The following is a 14,549-nucleotide window of genomic DNA, read 5'->3' as shown; positions in this document are numbered from 1 at the left end:
GTCAGTGCACACTGAATATTTTTCTGATTATAGTCTGAGTCTAGAGAAGTAAGCTATCCTGTTGCACCTGTGTCTGAGACTGCTTAGCTTTGTCAGCTGGTGCCACATACTCTGTTTCTGAAGGGGACACATTGGTGATATGGTTTCTTGGAAGTTTGAGAGAAGATTCAAATGTCTGCTGATTTTTTTTTTTTTTCAAATTAAACTACATGTCAGAACAAGATACAAAGGTCTCATACATTCTATGATGAAACCATAGTAGCAACTCTAAGTACATAGTGGGAAACCTTAACCCACTCTTAGATCAATTCAGTTCAGTCGCTCAGTCCTGTCTGACTCTTTGCGACCCCATGAATCGCAGCACGCCAGGCCTCCCTGTCCATCACCAACTCCCGGAGTTCACTCAGACTCGCGTCCATTGAGTCAGTGATGCCATTCAGCCATCTCATCCTCTGTTGGCCCCTTCTCCTCCTGCCCCCAATCCCTTCCAGCATCAGAGTCTTTTCCAATGAGTCAGCTCTTCACATGAGGTGGCCAAAGTACTGGAGTTTCAGCCTTAGCATCATTCCCTCCAAAGAAATCCCAGAGCTGATCTCCTTTAGAATGGATTGGTTGGATCTCCTTGCAGTCCAAGGGACTCTCAAGAGTCTTCCCCAACACCACATTTCCAAAACATCAATTCTTCAGCACTCAGCCTTCTTCACAGTATGACTCTCACATCCATACATGACCACAGGAAAAACCATAGCCTTGACTAGACGGACCTTAGTCAGCAAAGTAATGTCTCTGCTTTTGAATATGCTATCTAGGTTGGTCATAGCTTTCCTTCCAAGGAGTAAGCGTCTTTTAATTTCATGGCTGAAATCACCATCAGCAGTGATTTTGGAGCCCCCCAAAATAAAGCCTGACACTGTTTCCAGTTTCCTCATCTATTTCCCATGAAGTGATGGGACCAGATGCCATGATCTTCGTTTTCTGAATGTTGAGCTTTAGGCCAACTTTTTCACTCTCCACTTTCACCTTTATCAAGAGGCTTTTTAGTTCCTCTTCATTCTCTGCCATAAGGGTGGTGTCATCTGCATATCGGAGGTTATCAATAGATTAATGCAATGAAAAAGTGGTTCATTGCTAAATGCAAGAAACATTGAGCAACAGGCAGAAACTGAAACTCTCCTAAGAGAAGCAAGAGATACATTTTTACCTTATCTGTGTTTATTCTTTTCCTAAGCAAAACATTTTTAGCTGGTTAGCATTTTTTAAAACAAAATGGCTCTTTTCATCATACTCTTCTTCACTTATGATGTAATTCAATTTGCGACTAACATTCTTAAAGTACAGTCCTTGAAGTGAAGTGCTTGTATGGTCTTAAATAAGTAGAATGGGACATTCCCCTCCCCACTCTTTACCTCTATCCCCTGCCATCATTATTCTAAATCGGAATATAACTATACCAGTGCAGCCTAAGTTCAAAACAGTTTGAGGCCACTCCAGCTAGCTCTTGCTACATAAAAAACACTCTAAAACTGGAGCATATATATACAGTTCAGTTCAGTTCAGTCCCTCAGTTGTGTCCAACTCTTTGTGACCCCATGGACCACAGCACATCAGGCCTCCCTGTCCATCACCAGCTCCCAGAGTCCACTCAAACCCGTGTCCATTGAGTCAGTGATGCCATCCAACCATCTCATCCTCTGTCATCCCTTTCTCCTTCTGCCCTCAACCTTTCCCAGCATCAGGGTCTTTTCCAATGAGTCAGCACTTCACATCAGGTACTGATGTGAAAAAAGTACTGGAGTTTCAGCTTCAACATCTGTCCTTCCAATGAACACCCAGGACTGATCTTCTTTAAGATGGACTTATTGGATCTCCTTGCAGTCCAAGGGACTCTCAAGAGCCTTCTCCAATGACACAGTTCAAAAGCATCAATTCTTTGGCACTCAGCTTTCTTCACAGTCCAACTCTCACATCCATGCTTGACCACTGGAAAAACCATAGCTTTGACTAAACAGAACTTTGTTGACAAAGTAATGTCTCTGCTTTTTAATATGCTATCTAGGTTGGTCATAACTTTTCTTCCAAGGAGTAAGCGGCTTTTAATTTCATGGCTGCAGTCACCATCTGCAGTGATTTTGGAGCCCCCCAAAATAAAGTCAGCCACTGTTTCCACTGTTTCCCCATCTCTCTGCCATGAAGTGAAGGGACTGGATGCCATGATCTTAGTTTTCTGAATGTTGAGTTTCAAGCCAACTTTTTTACTCTCCTCTTTCACTTTCATCAAGAGGCTCTGTAGTTATTCTTTGCTTTCTCCCATAAGGGTAGTGTCATCTGCATATCTGAGGTTATTGATATTTCTCCCGGCAATCTTGATTCAAGCTTGTCATTTTTCCAGCCCAGCATTTCTCATGATGTACTCTGCATATAAGTTAAATAAGTAGGGTGACAATATACAGCCTTGATATATATATATATATATATATATATATATATATATATATATATACACACACACAACAATTTACAATTATACTTCATGGTTCTGGGAACCAACAGACAGCTAAAAGTTATTGCTCCAGGCTCTCACATAAGTTTGCTGTCAGATTGTAGCTAGAGTTGGGTCAAATGGATGCTTTTCCATTTATATGAGTGATGTCTGGCCTGGTTTGTCAACTCTCAAAGAAGCTAACTTGGAAACTCACTGCATAGTCATCCCAGGGTTATCAGACTTACACATTCAGAGTGAGCATGCCATGAGACTAAGGCAAACCTGCAAGGTTTTTGCTCACTAGCCTGAAAAGTCATTTCAGTGTTGCATTCAGTTCAGTTCAGTTCAATTCAGTCACTTAGTCGTGTCCAACTCTTTGCGACCCCATGAATCGCAGCACGCCAGGCCTCCCTGTCCATCACCAACTCCCGGAGTTCACTCAGACTCAAGTCCATCGAGTCGGTGATGCCATCCAGCCATCTCATCCTCTCTCGTCCCCTTCTCCTCCTGCCCCCAATCCCTCCCAGCATCAGAGTCTTTTTCAATGAGTCAACTCTTCACATGAGGTGGCCAAAGTATTGGAGTTTCAGCTTCAGCATCAGTCCTTCCAATGAACACCCAGGACTGATCTTCTTTAAGATGGACTTATTGGATCTCCTTGCAGTCCAAGGGACTCTCAAGAGTCTTCTCCAACACCACAGTTCAAAAGCATCAATTCTTCGGCACTCAGCTTTCTTCACAGTCCAACTCTCTCATCCATACATGACCACTGGAAAAGCCATAGCCTTGACTAGACAGACACACAGTATTAGTTTATCTTAAACCCAGGGCCAGCCCAAATTCCAGTTGAGGTATCTATTTAAGTTAAGGGATCCCAGGAATGCTGGGAAGCATGTTTCATTTGGTAGCCATTTTGGGGTGAATTTATTTAAAATAAAAATATGCTTTAATTGGAATTCATAGATTATTTTTTAGTTTATGTTAATCTGACCTCTCACTAAAATTGCTATTTTTTCACCATTATATCATTAAAATCTCTGTATCCTTCATTTATGTTCTGTGTCTTCCCTTCTCCTGCTTGTTTTCTTTTTTTTTTCAATCTGTCCATTGCAATCCATTGTTAACTATAAACTTTCACATTTAATCCATCCTCCTAGGCAGCAGATATCATTTTGAAAGCTGGATTTGTTATCCAGAATATCTATTATTATTTCCAGCTCCATGTCTGAACAAATCTAGTAAGGATGTTATCAAAGCTTGCATCCAGCTCATAGAGATATATTAAAGAGCATCAGGGGAAGTTCATAGAACATGTCAGAATGACTTGAACTTGAGCCTTGTTTGTTGCTGTTTTTTATATTCATTTACCCAATCTGTCTTGCTGTGTTCATTTCTCCATCTTACACAATAGGAATTCACATTAGAATCTGTCAAACAGCTTGGTGAAAACCATTTTCACTCTGTCTGCAGCACTTCCCTGAGCTTGCAGTCTCATAACCATATCAAAAAAGACAATTGAACTAGCCTAGTATGACTTATTTAATGAGGTTATATTAGTTCCTCATCATCACCACTCTCCTTTATAGGTGTTCCAACATTTCTCTTTTATTAATAGACTCAGAGAAATTATTCAAAACTGGCATCAAGATCTCTGGTTGCTGAATATGCCTTCTATTTGGCCTCAAAGCTTGTAAATGCCTTTAACTATCTAATTTATCCTATCCTTCTATACTAAGTTTTAGGGATGGTGATTTTTCATTTAAAATGCCATATCTTTTAGTGCCTCAGAATTTAATTCATACAGTATAGGATACAAAAAAATAATTTAGTAGAGTTGCACTGTTGAAATTTCTCCTGTTTGTTTGGATTTTAATTTCATCTTACCAATAGCAAATGCTAAATTTTCTATTCCAGTGTGACTCTTTTCTTCAATAATAAAAAAGAGAGCACAACAGGAATGGTGGAATTTTTTTTCTCAGTGCCACTATTAGCATTATAACATATTTTTTAAGGACTGAGCTGACAGCTTTCTGTCTCTTCTTCCTCTGAGCATAACTAAAATCATCTTTCTTATCCTTTGTTAGTTTTTTCCCCCCATACAGGCCAGTTCATTATTTGAGATGTGACTGAGTCTTGATTTTTTTTTTTCAGGTTTTATACAAAAATATTCAATCTGAGCTTGACACAGAGTTCTTTGTAAAATCACAACAAGCTCTTTGGGTATTTTGCTTCTAATTTAAACCTTGCTTTTGTCCCATCAAGTGTTTAAGGTGACTATATTTCAATATCTTTCAAAATTCTTCCTCAATGGAATAATTTGTGATTATGCAGTCAGAATTTTTTTTCAAAAATTTATAACATTGGTCTAACACTTTCTCATTTAAAGACTTAGCAAAAATTGATGAACTTTCCTTAGATTTGAATGTACAATTTTTGTGTGTATTCTCTTGCTTGTTGATCATTGTCTGACAACAAGACCAAATTTGTCTAAGGTTACCATCAATTTAATGTTATCAAGTATTTTTTTTTCTCTTTCTATCCCTAGAACCACATGGAGAGTTTTCTATGACTAGCTACTAACAAAAATAAATCAATCTTTTATGCATATTTTTTTTCCATGCGCAAAATAGACTACTGTAACATTACAGTTTGACTTAGGCTAGAGAGACAGCAGCAGCTCCAAATCCCACCATGGACAGAACTTCAAGCAAGACATTTGTTTGTTGGTTTCCTGGAAGAAGAATTAACCAGAAATATGTATTTACATAGTTAGTGACATGGCTGGATTATCAAAAACACAGACAGAACAAGATGAGTGCAAAGAGAGTTGGGATGGAGTGTATGATTGGACAGTCAAAATGTACCCTTGGGTAAGGATATGTATTTTCCATTCAAATGCTACCAAAGGACAACCGCTGCAAAGGATGCTATTTCTCTGAAAACAGTGTTTGCTTATAAGACTCGTGAAGAAAACGGACCATGGTAACAGTGATGTAAAGTAGCATTTGCTCAACAATATGGACTTCCACTTACTAAGGCTGATCACCTGCTAACAACAGAACCTCAAACTGAGTTTCTAATATTATTTGTCCTTGAAGAAACAAACCAGTAACATGATATTTGTTCTTCTTCAGTTGCGAAGTAATGTCTGACTCTTTGTGACCTCATTGACTGCAGCATGCCAGCACTTACCTGTCCTTCACTATTGCCTGGAGTTTGCGCAAATTCATGTCTGTTGATGTTACATACATTTTATTGAACTCTTTCCATCATGGAAGGACAGAAGTTTATCTTCAGAAAAATATACATTTGCCTCACGTATTCTTGATACTTTTGTCGGCACCACCATCCATGAAACTGTCCAAAGTCTTGTTCATTATCATGACATTCACCTATTTAGCTATTGGCATTGTGTAATAGAAACACAATGACTTAAAACAACATTTAAAAAATTCTCTCATCAGTTGGGAGTCAGCTGATTTAGACCTGGAGTCAACCTGCAGACTGTGTCTAAGTCTGCATTATATGTCTCTCATTTTCTTTAGATCATATATATGATCTAAAGAAAGATCACACACACACACATATATATATATATATAATATAAAGATATATATATGATCTAAAGAAAGATAATATATAAGATCATATAATATATATAATGATAAGGATAACTTCTCTTTTTAACTTATTTTATGAAGAAAGCAGATCATTCTCTTAGAGCTTTTTCTACACAATAAATTCAACTAATTGTTTTTTTTCATTTGACTTGATCCTATTCCTTTTCTTTCCTCTAAACTGGTAGCTATAGAGGTTATGATTTGGATTCTAAATTTAGGCAAAAATACTAGAAGCAAAAATGTTACTTCATCATGATGGTGTGTATTTATAATCAATAGGGATTATTTATACTCAAGTGAATATTATCTTCCACTCAATTTATAAATTTCACTTTTATGATATGTGATATGATATATATATATACTTATAAAACTTATTCACAGTTTTTCTGATTATTCTTTTCTCTTTTTATATCCCATTTTTATTTATTTGTATTTTTAATCAGTTTGTGGAGCTCCAGAAAAATAAAATCTCTGCTTCTTTCATGGGAGTCACATTAAATTTGCTTAGTAATTCAAAAAGAACTAAAAATTTTTATGAGAATCATTCTTCTTTTAGAGAACTGAGTATCTTTCCATTTGATGAAATTAATTTCATTTTTAGAAGCACTTCTAAATTTCCATGATAAATCTTTACTCTTAAATGATTGTTTTAGATATTTTCTACTTAATTTATTATTGTAAATGTTCCTTCATTTCCATTATATCATCTAACTGTTAGTATATATCAAAGTTTCTCAGCCTTAGCATTATTGTCTTTTTGGCCTAGATGCATATTTGTCCTGGAGATGGGAATTGTCTTATGCACTGTAGGATGTTTAGCAGCAGCCTCCCTGGATGCTGTTCAAATTCAGGCAGCAACCTCAACCCCACTGCTACCACTCTGCTAATCAAAATTTTTCCCAGACTTTGTCAATGCCCACTTCCTCCCTGCCCCTGCAGTGCTCCTGAAAGGGGGAGGCAAATTTGCATTCCACTGTGAACCGCTGGTGTAGATTAAGAGGACAGATTTTTTTATGTTAATTTCATATCCTGCTACATTATTAAATCATCTTATATCTTTTTTCATACCAATACTACTGGGGCTTTTAACTGCAAATAAAGTTCGCTCTTAGTCCTCTAATTGCTCTATATTGCTTGAGTGGGTTATGCAATGTTAAAAAGAAATGAGGATTATGAGCTTGCCTACATCCTGATTTCATCTAGAATGCTTTTATTTTTTCATCTTTAAGAAAGATGCTATTTTTTCTTACGTATGATTGAGAAGTAAAAAGCATTTATTAACTGACTTGCAATTTTTTTCTTCATAAATAGTGTTGTCAATGCTTTTAAAGTATCTATAGTAATATTATTTTTAAAGTGCTGTTCTGCTGGATTTTGTTGATAATATTTAGGAACTTTTTATGGTAATTATTATTTTTATGGTATGATTGAGTTGTAATTTAGTTTTGTTATACAGTCTCTATTAGGTATAAGTATCAATGTTATGTTATTTCATGAAAATAATTTGGAGATTATTCTCTTCTCTATTTTATGACTAGGAACAGGTTAAACAGCTTTGAGAGTATCTTATCTTTGAAAGTTTGTGGAACTATATTCAGAAATTGTTTATATTCAGAAACTTTCTGGTTATGGGTGAGGGAGGTAGTTCTTTCACATTTTTCTGTGGAAATTGGTCTTGGTAAAGTTTTATGCAAATGTAATCTACTGAAACTATCATTCTCAGCTAGGTATTATCTCCCAATATTCTCAAACAGAATAAGCAAACATTTTTATTTTATGTTGGAAATAGTTTTTTTTTTTTTTTCCTATAGTACTGATTTATATATATATATATATATATATATATATATATATATATATATATATATATATATATATATATATATATATATATATATATATATATATATATATATATATATATATATATATATATATATATATATATATATAAAATCTGGCCAAAAAGAAAACTGTTGGCTCAAACTTCCTTTCCTTTTTATAAAAAATGTTGCCCTGAAAGCTGTACATTTATAGTATCCTATTAAGTCACTTTATCACAAATGATTTTTTCTTTATTTTTCATTATGTGATGTTTTGCCTGAATGCCCCCCAGTTTTGTTTTGTTTTTTTTTTCATGTCAAAATTTAATGATTGAAAAAGGTTATGTCTCAGGATTGATCTTCCAAGACCATTTTCCTCATTGAGACCCAGGTCTTAAGTCTGTTTCTATTTGATTTCTGAAAATTTGTCTTAAATTTATTCAATATTAAATATAAGTTCTTTTTACATAGTGGTTGTTTCTATTTTTCAGAAGACTTAATTATATTTATGGTGCATACTTTTTGTCTTTTTTCTTTACCTACTCCTTTGTTTCTACTTTTTAAGTGCTTCTTTTCTTGTTTAATGTGCATCTCTTCATTCAGCCCCTTGTATTCTTTATCAAACTCTCTGAGTAGGTATATTCAAACTTTGCAATTTATTCTTATTCCAAAGTGTTTTTTTATTCTGTATCTTTCCTGAAATAGATTTTACGTTACATTTTCCTCTATCTCCCTTTACTTTCATGTCTTCCTTTGCTTGTAACATTACTAAATTTGCTTCATGTGCCATTATAATATGTGTGTATATGAAGGTATTTTCATACTTTCTGCTAAAGTTTTTGATTCTTAATTTCTTTATTATTATTTTTTAATTTTTTTAAAATTTAAATTTATTTATTTTAATTGGAGGCTAATTACTGATTTTCATTATCTTTCTTACAACAATTTACAGTTAATGTATTATGGTGTTTAAATTCTAAAACAAAAAAGTTTTATTTTTTTGTCATTTTTAAGACTTGTAATAGCAGGAGCGCCTATAAAGGGAATGTGAGGGGGGGTTAATTTCTCAAATCAAGGGCAGACTATTTTGTTGCTTGAGTGAGGTATTATTTCTCTAATCATGGTAACATTTTTCTTTTTGTCTCTTACTTCTGCTTCTTTTCCTTTATCTTGTTTTATTATGTTCCTCCATCCTTCACTTCTTTATTCCATGATAAAATCTACAAGGGGTATCTCTCCCTTCCAAAATATCTTCTTCTCCATGAATCCCACCTTTCTAAGACTGCCACTTCTGGTCTCCCACATTTTCCAAGAATTTTTTTCTGGCTAATCACCAAAAGCCAACTAGATCACGGAATTGTTCTTAGCATTTTAGGTCATAGAAGAGTATTCTTTTTCTGAGAATGAAACTTCATTAATGATATCTTTATTTCCAATTCTGTACTCTAAGGTGGGACTTCGTAAGTCCCAGGTATGTATTTCTTCACTTACATGTAAATAAACATTATTATCACTGTCTCCTAGAACCATGGAATTGTGGTCTATGGGTGATTTTGTATTCTCTCCTTTTGGGGCTAGTGTTTAGGAAGATTATTAATAGATTACTATTCATGTCAGCACTATTCTATTATCATAGCTAACTCTAGAACATCTCTTTCACTTTTTGAAATTGGTAAGTCAAAAAATGTTAAACATACTAAATACACAGTATGACCCATTATAACAAAATAATACTACAAATCTTTCAAATGACCATAAGGGGAAAAAATAAAGCACAGATTAAATCACAAAATCAAGTAAACAATTGAGTACACTTAAATGTCAGTTCTGAAATATTTATAAAAGTAGGATAAAGTCACCAATGTAACTGATATTCACTTTAGATCACAATGTGACTTCCAGAGAAATATAAACTCAGAGATTAACATTTAAAACAATAAAAAAGATACAAACTCAATGGACACAAGCACTGTAAGCCTATTTTCACCAAATAAAAAGGCATCAAAATTTATAAAGCAAAAACAGAAAAAAGTACAAAGAAATTCAGCATAAAGTCCAAATAGGAAAATTCAACTGACTGCCATAAATTCAGATAATAAAGAAACACTGCTTCCAAATAATGTATTGTTCCAGTAAAAATATAGATCACTCTTTAAACTCTGACAGAGATTAAACAGTTTAGGTGACATAAATTATTTATATAAATTGACTGGAAGCAAACCTCAATAAATCTCTTAATGTAGAAATATTAGAACCACCAGTTCTTATCATTATGCTGATCCAGCAAAAACTGCTGGCAACCTCCCCAGTACTAACCCCAGAGGAATTAAAAACTGAAATGCCAAGTAAAGAAACACTTTTGGGGAAAATATTTGTCTTTTGAACAGGTTTGCCTTAGTGGTAGTGGCTTTATCTCATGCAAGGCATGACAGGACACCAATCTAATAAAATGAAAAAGGATTTTGATATCACTACTCATAACTAACCCTACATTATTTTGAACTGTCAGTGCCTGATCACATAACTATAGTAAATCAGACTACTGAGGTAGATGTACTCAAAATAAAAACTGGTTGGGTTAGTTGCTAGAACAAAAATATGTGAGAAATGATCAGCCTGTGGAATTTGCTTTCCAAACTCTAGTTTTCCAAACACCAAAGGCTGGTGAAGTACAATCCAACGATTCCTTCCCCTCAACTTGGCTACTCCCTGGAGGTGGAAGGTAATATCTTGAAGTGATTAATTGTTTCCTTGGATTGAGAATGGATTTACTGAACTGGCCTTAGGTCTGTAGATTTCCTTGGTAAGACTCCTTCTGGCTTGGCTTGAGTTCACTGGGGCTGATACAGAGCAGATCTGATGTTAGGACCTTTCCTCATATACATAACAGGACTCAGTTCCCAATGTCTTCAAAGGAAATAAAAATTCCCAGGAAAAAATAATCTGAATCTGAGGGTTTCAAGTATTTAAAATTAAAAGAGAGAGAGAGAGAGAGATAAAAACAAAACAAGTTATGTCATCAGAAGCAGAAATACTATGATAGATGGGCCGAAAATGTAAAATAATGTAACATACTAAAACTTATCAGACAATATTAGCAAAGTGAAAGAAAAGCAAAATTAAAAACAAAGGAAATTAAAAAGATTTAGCTACAAAGCATATAACAGTTAAATAATATAACAGATGGTGTGGAAAAACAAGCCACTTTATCCCTGGATGATATTTGTAACTCAGCCACAGGAAGGTGTTGACTCAGCAGAGAGCTAAAGCCAATATATGCAAACTTTTAGGCTACTGGCATCCAAGTACAGAATGTTTTATACAACAGCAAGTTTGCAGTATAAATTGTAATTTTCATGTATTTCCAAATCTTTTGAGTAATTCCTCTTACTCTTCCTTTTAAAAGAAACAAAAAGGAGAAGCAAAACTGTTTGGAAATAAAAATAATTCTAAATATCTCTTTGGAACATAAGGTTTATACAAAAAAGCCAGGTTCAAAAATGCTAGTGTGATGGCAAGATTTTAGAGGACCACAGGCATTTTATTGACCATCTTCTTCTAAATCCCTGCAATACATCAGGTTTACCTGTGCACTAAATTATAGTGCTTGGAAACTATTAACCTGCTGGGTTAACAAGGGCATTAAATTATAGAATGAATACATCTGAGAAATTGATTAGCACACTGGCAAAGACAATTGAGAAATTCATTAAGAAAGAAGAAAAAGATAAATATACAGTAAATATAATAAAAAGGATAATATAATAGAAATACTATGAATCAAGTAATAGAAACCCCAGAAAGAAATAAAAATATAAGCAAAAATATTTTTTTTAAAAAGAGATACATTTCTCATGTGTACTAAATAAGATTAAGGATACCACAGAAAATAAAGAGTGATAGTAATAAAAAGTTCAAAATTCACATTAAAATTAGAGAATATCAAAAACAAAGGGACAATTCTAAAAAGGTTCAAGGAAACAGAACAAATTATATATAGAATAATAGTATATTTTTCCATAGTAACATCAGTTGCAAGAAGACAAACAGTAAGCTCAAAATATGTAAGGAAAAGAACATTGCATGAGAACTTTTTAACCAGTCAAACTGTAATTCAAATTTGAGATCATGATGAAAATGTTCACCAGAATGAATATAAGCTTCATGTTTTTGCATGTGAATATATTGATTGAAAAGAACTTGAATTGTACTTAAAACATATTGAGAAAAATTATGTAAAGATGATCAAATGCCTAAGGAAAATATTTTGTCTTTGAAAAGAAAAGATCATAGCTAAGATAACTCTACAAAATAAAACTGCAAATAAAATATACCTATAATAATCAAGAATTTAAATTTCAGACCACCATCTAAATAGTGTCAAAATATACATATTTATGTACTTATATAAATGTATAGGGAAACATTTATATTTATATATATATATATTTTGTAAACATGTTTTTCCCAAGTAAGTTCTATCAGATTTTCAAGAGGTCATCTCAATTATTTTTAGTCTCCAGAAATCAGGAAAGAGAAAATATGCCACAGTTTATTATATGAGAACAGTTTAATCCTAAAACTAAACCAGAAAATTATGGTTGCCTACTGTGGAATGAAATACTGAGGACAGTCACAGGATGAAGGGGGCTCTCAGGAAATAAGCTGAACACAGCTGCAGAGGATGCGGTGCTGCTGCACTGGAAGGTGTGTGACTATGAACCAGTGCAATCTGTGAAGGAGTAAGTGTATGTCTGTCATAAGTGAAGCATGACCTCCAGGCTCCTCAACTAAGAAAGCAGTATGAACAGAAACATTAAAGAAAATAACATTTATCTCTTCCCCTCTAGTTCGAATTCTCCCCAGAAAGACATAAAAGATCCAATCAAAACTAAAATTTTCCATTTGCAATAACGTAGGTAGGTCTGGAGGGTATTATGCTTAATGAAATAAGAAAAATACAAATACTGCACACAACCACTTATCAGTTCAGTTCAGTCGCTCAGTCGTGTCCGACTCTGCGACCCCATGAATCGCAGCACGCCAGGCCTCCCTGTCCATCACCAACTCCCGGAGTTCACTCAGACTCACGTCCGTCAAGTCGGTGATGCTATCCAGCCATCTCATTCTCTGTCGTCCCCTTGTCCTCCTGCCCACAATCCCTCCCTCCTCTGAAAAGCATCAGAGTCTTTTCCAATGAGTCAACTCTTTGCATGTGGTGGCCAAAGTACTGGAGTTTCAGCTTTAGCATCATTGATTCCAAAGAACACCCAGAACTGATCTCCTTTAGAATGGACTGATTGGATCTCCTTGCAGTCCAAGGGACTCTCAAGAGTCTTCTCCAACACCACAGTTCAAAAGCATCAATTCTTCAGCGCTCAGCTTTCTTCACAGTCCAACTCTCACATCCATACATGACTACTAGAAAAACCGTAGCCTTGACTAGACGGACCTTTATTGGTAAAGTAATGTCTCTGCTTTTCAATATGCTATTTAGGTTGGTCATAACTTTCCTTCCAAGGAGTAAGCGTCTTTTAATTTCATGGCTGCAGTCACCATCTGTAGTGATTTTGGAGCCCAGAAAAATAAAGTCTGACACTGTTTCCCCATCTATTTGCCAGGAAGTGATGGGACCAGATGCCATGATCTTAGAAATCACTTATACATGGCATTTAAAAAATAAAACAAATGAATGAATTAAAAAAAAAAAGACCCTAGCATAAAACAAATGAAAAGCGAAATAGTGTAGGAACAGAACCTTGTTCTTTGTCCCAAGAGGAATTTATGAATCAAAGAACTGAAGTTGGGAGAAATATTTATTTACAATTGGATACAAGATGTATGTTTTCAATAGAGTAGGATTAAGTTTTAAATCACAAAATACTAGGCTATAATAGATTTCCTCCTATTGTAAAATTAAACAAAACATTAGAGAAAATTGCTCAAAATGTTAAGTGGCAAGGAAAAGAATTTTAACCTTAGTATGCCTGAAAATCAGAGACATTACTTTGCCAACAAAGGTCCATCTAGTCAAGGCTATGGTTTTTCCAGTGGTCATGTATGGATGTGAGAGCTGGACTGTGAAGAAAGCTGAGAGCTGAAGAATTGATGTTTTTGAACTGTGGTGTTGGAGAAGACTCTTGAGAGTCCCTTGGAATGCAAGGAGATCCAACCAGTCCATTCTGAAGGAGATCAGCCCTGGGATTTCCTTGGAAGGAATGATGCTAAAGCTGAAACTCTAGTACTTTGGCCACCTCATGGTGAAGAGTTGACTCACTGGAGAAGACTCTGATGCTGGGAGGGATTGGGGGCCGGAGGAGAAGGGGTCAACAGAGGACGAGATGGCTGGATGGCATCACTGACTCAATGGATGTGAGTTTGAGTGACTCCGGGAATTGGTGATGGACAGGGAGGCCTGGCGTGCTGTGATTCATGGGGTCGCAAAGAGTTGGACACAACTCAGCAATTGAACTGAACTGATGTTTGAAAATTTTGATGGGAGAAAATCTTTCTTCAGTTATTTATGTTTAGTATTATGAGTTTTATGGGAGAGAGAAGATATGAATTTTAATCAACAATTCAGGATAAGGTTCTCCTCTATTCATAGCAAAAACAGCTGGA

This window comes from Capricornis sumatraensis, chromosome 18 (assembly GCF_032405125.1).
Source record: "Capricornis sumatraensis isolate serow.1 chromosome 18, serow.2, whole genome shotgun sequence".
NCBI lineage: Eukaryota > Metazoa > Chordata > Mammalia > Artiodactyla > Bovidae > Capricornis > Capricornis sumatraensis.
The sequence above is the reverse complement of the archived record's forward strand: the minus strand, read 5'-3'. Positions refer to the sequence as shown.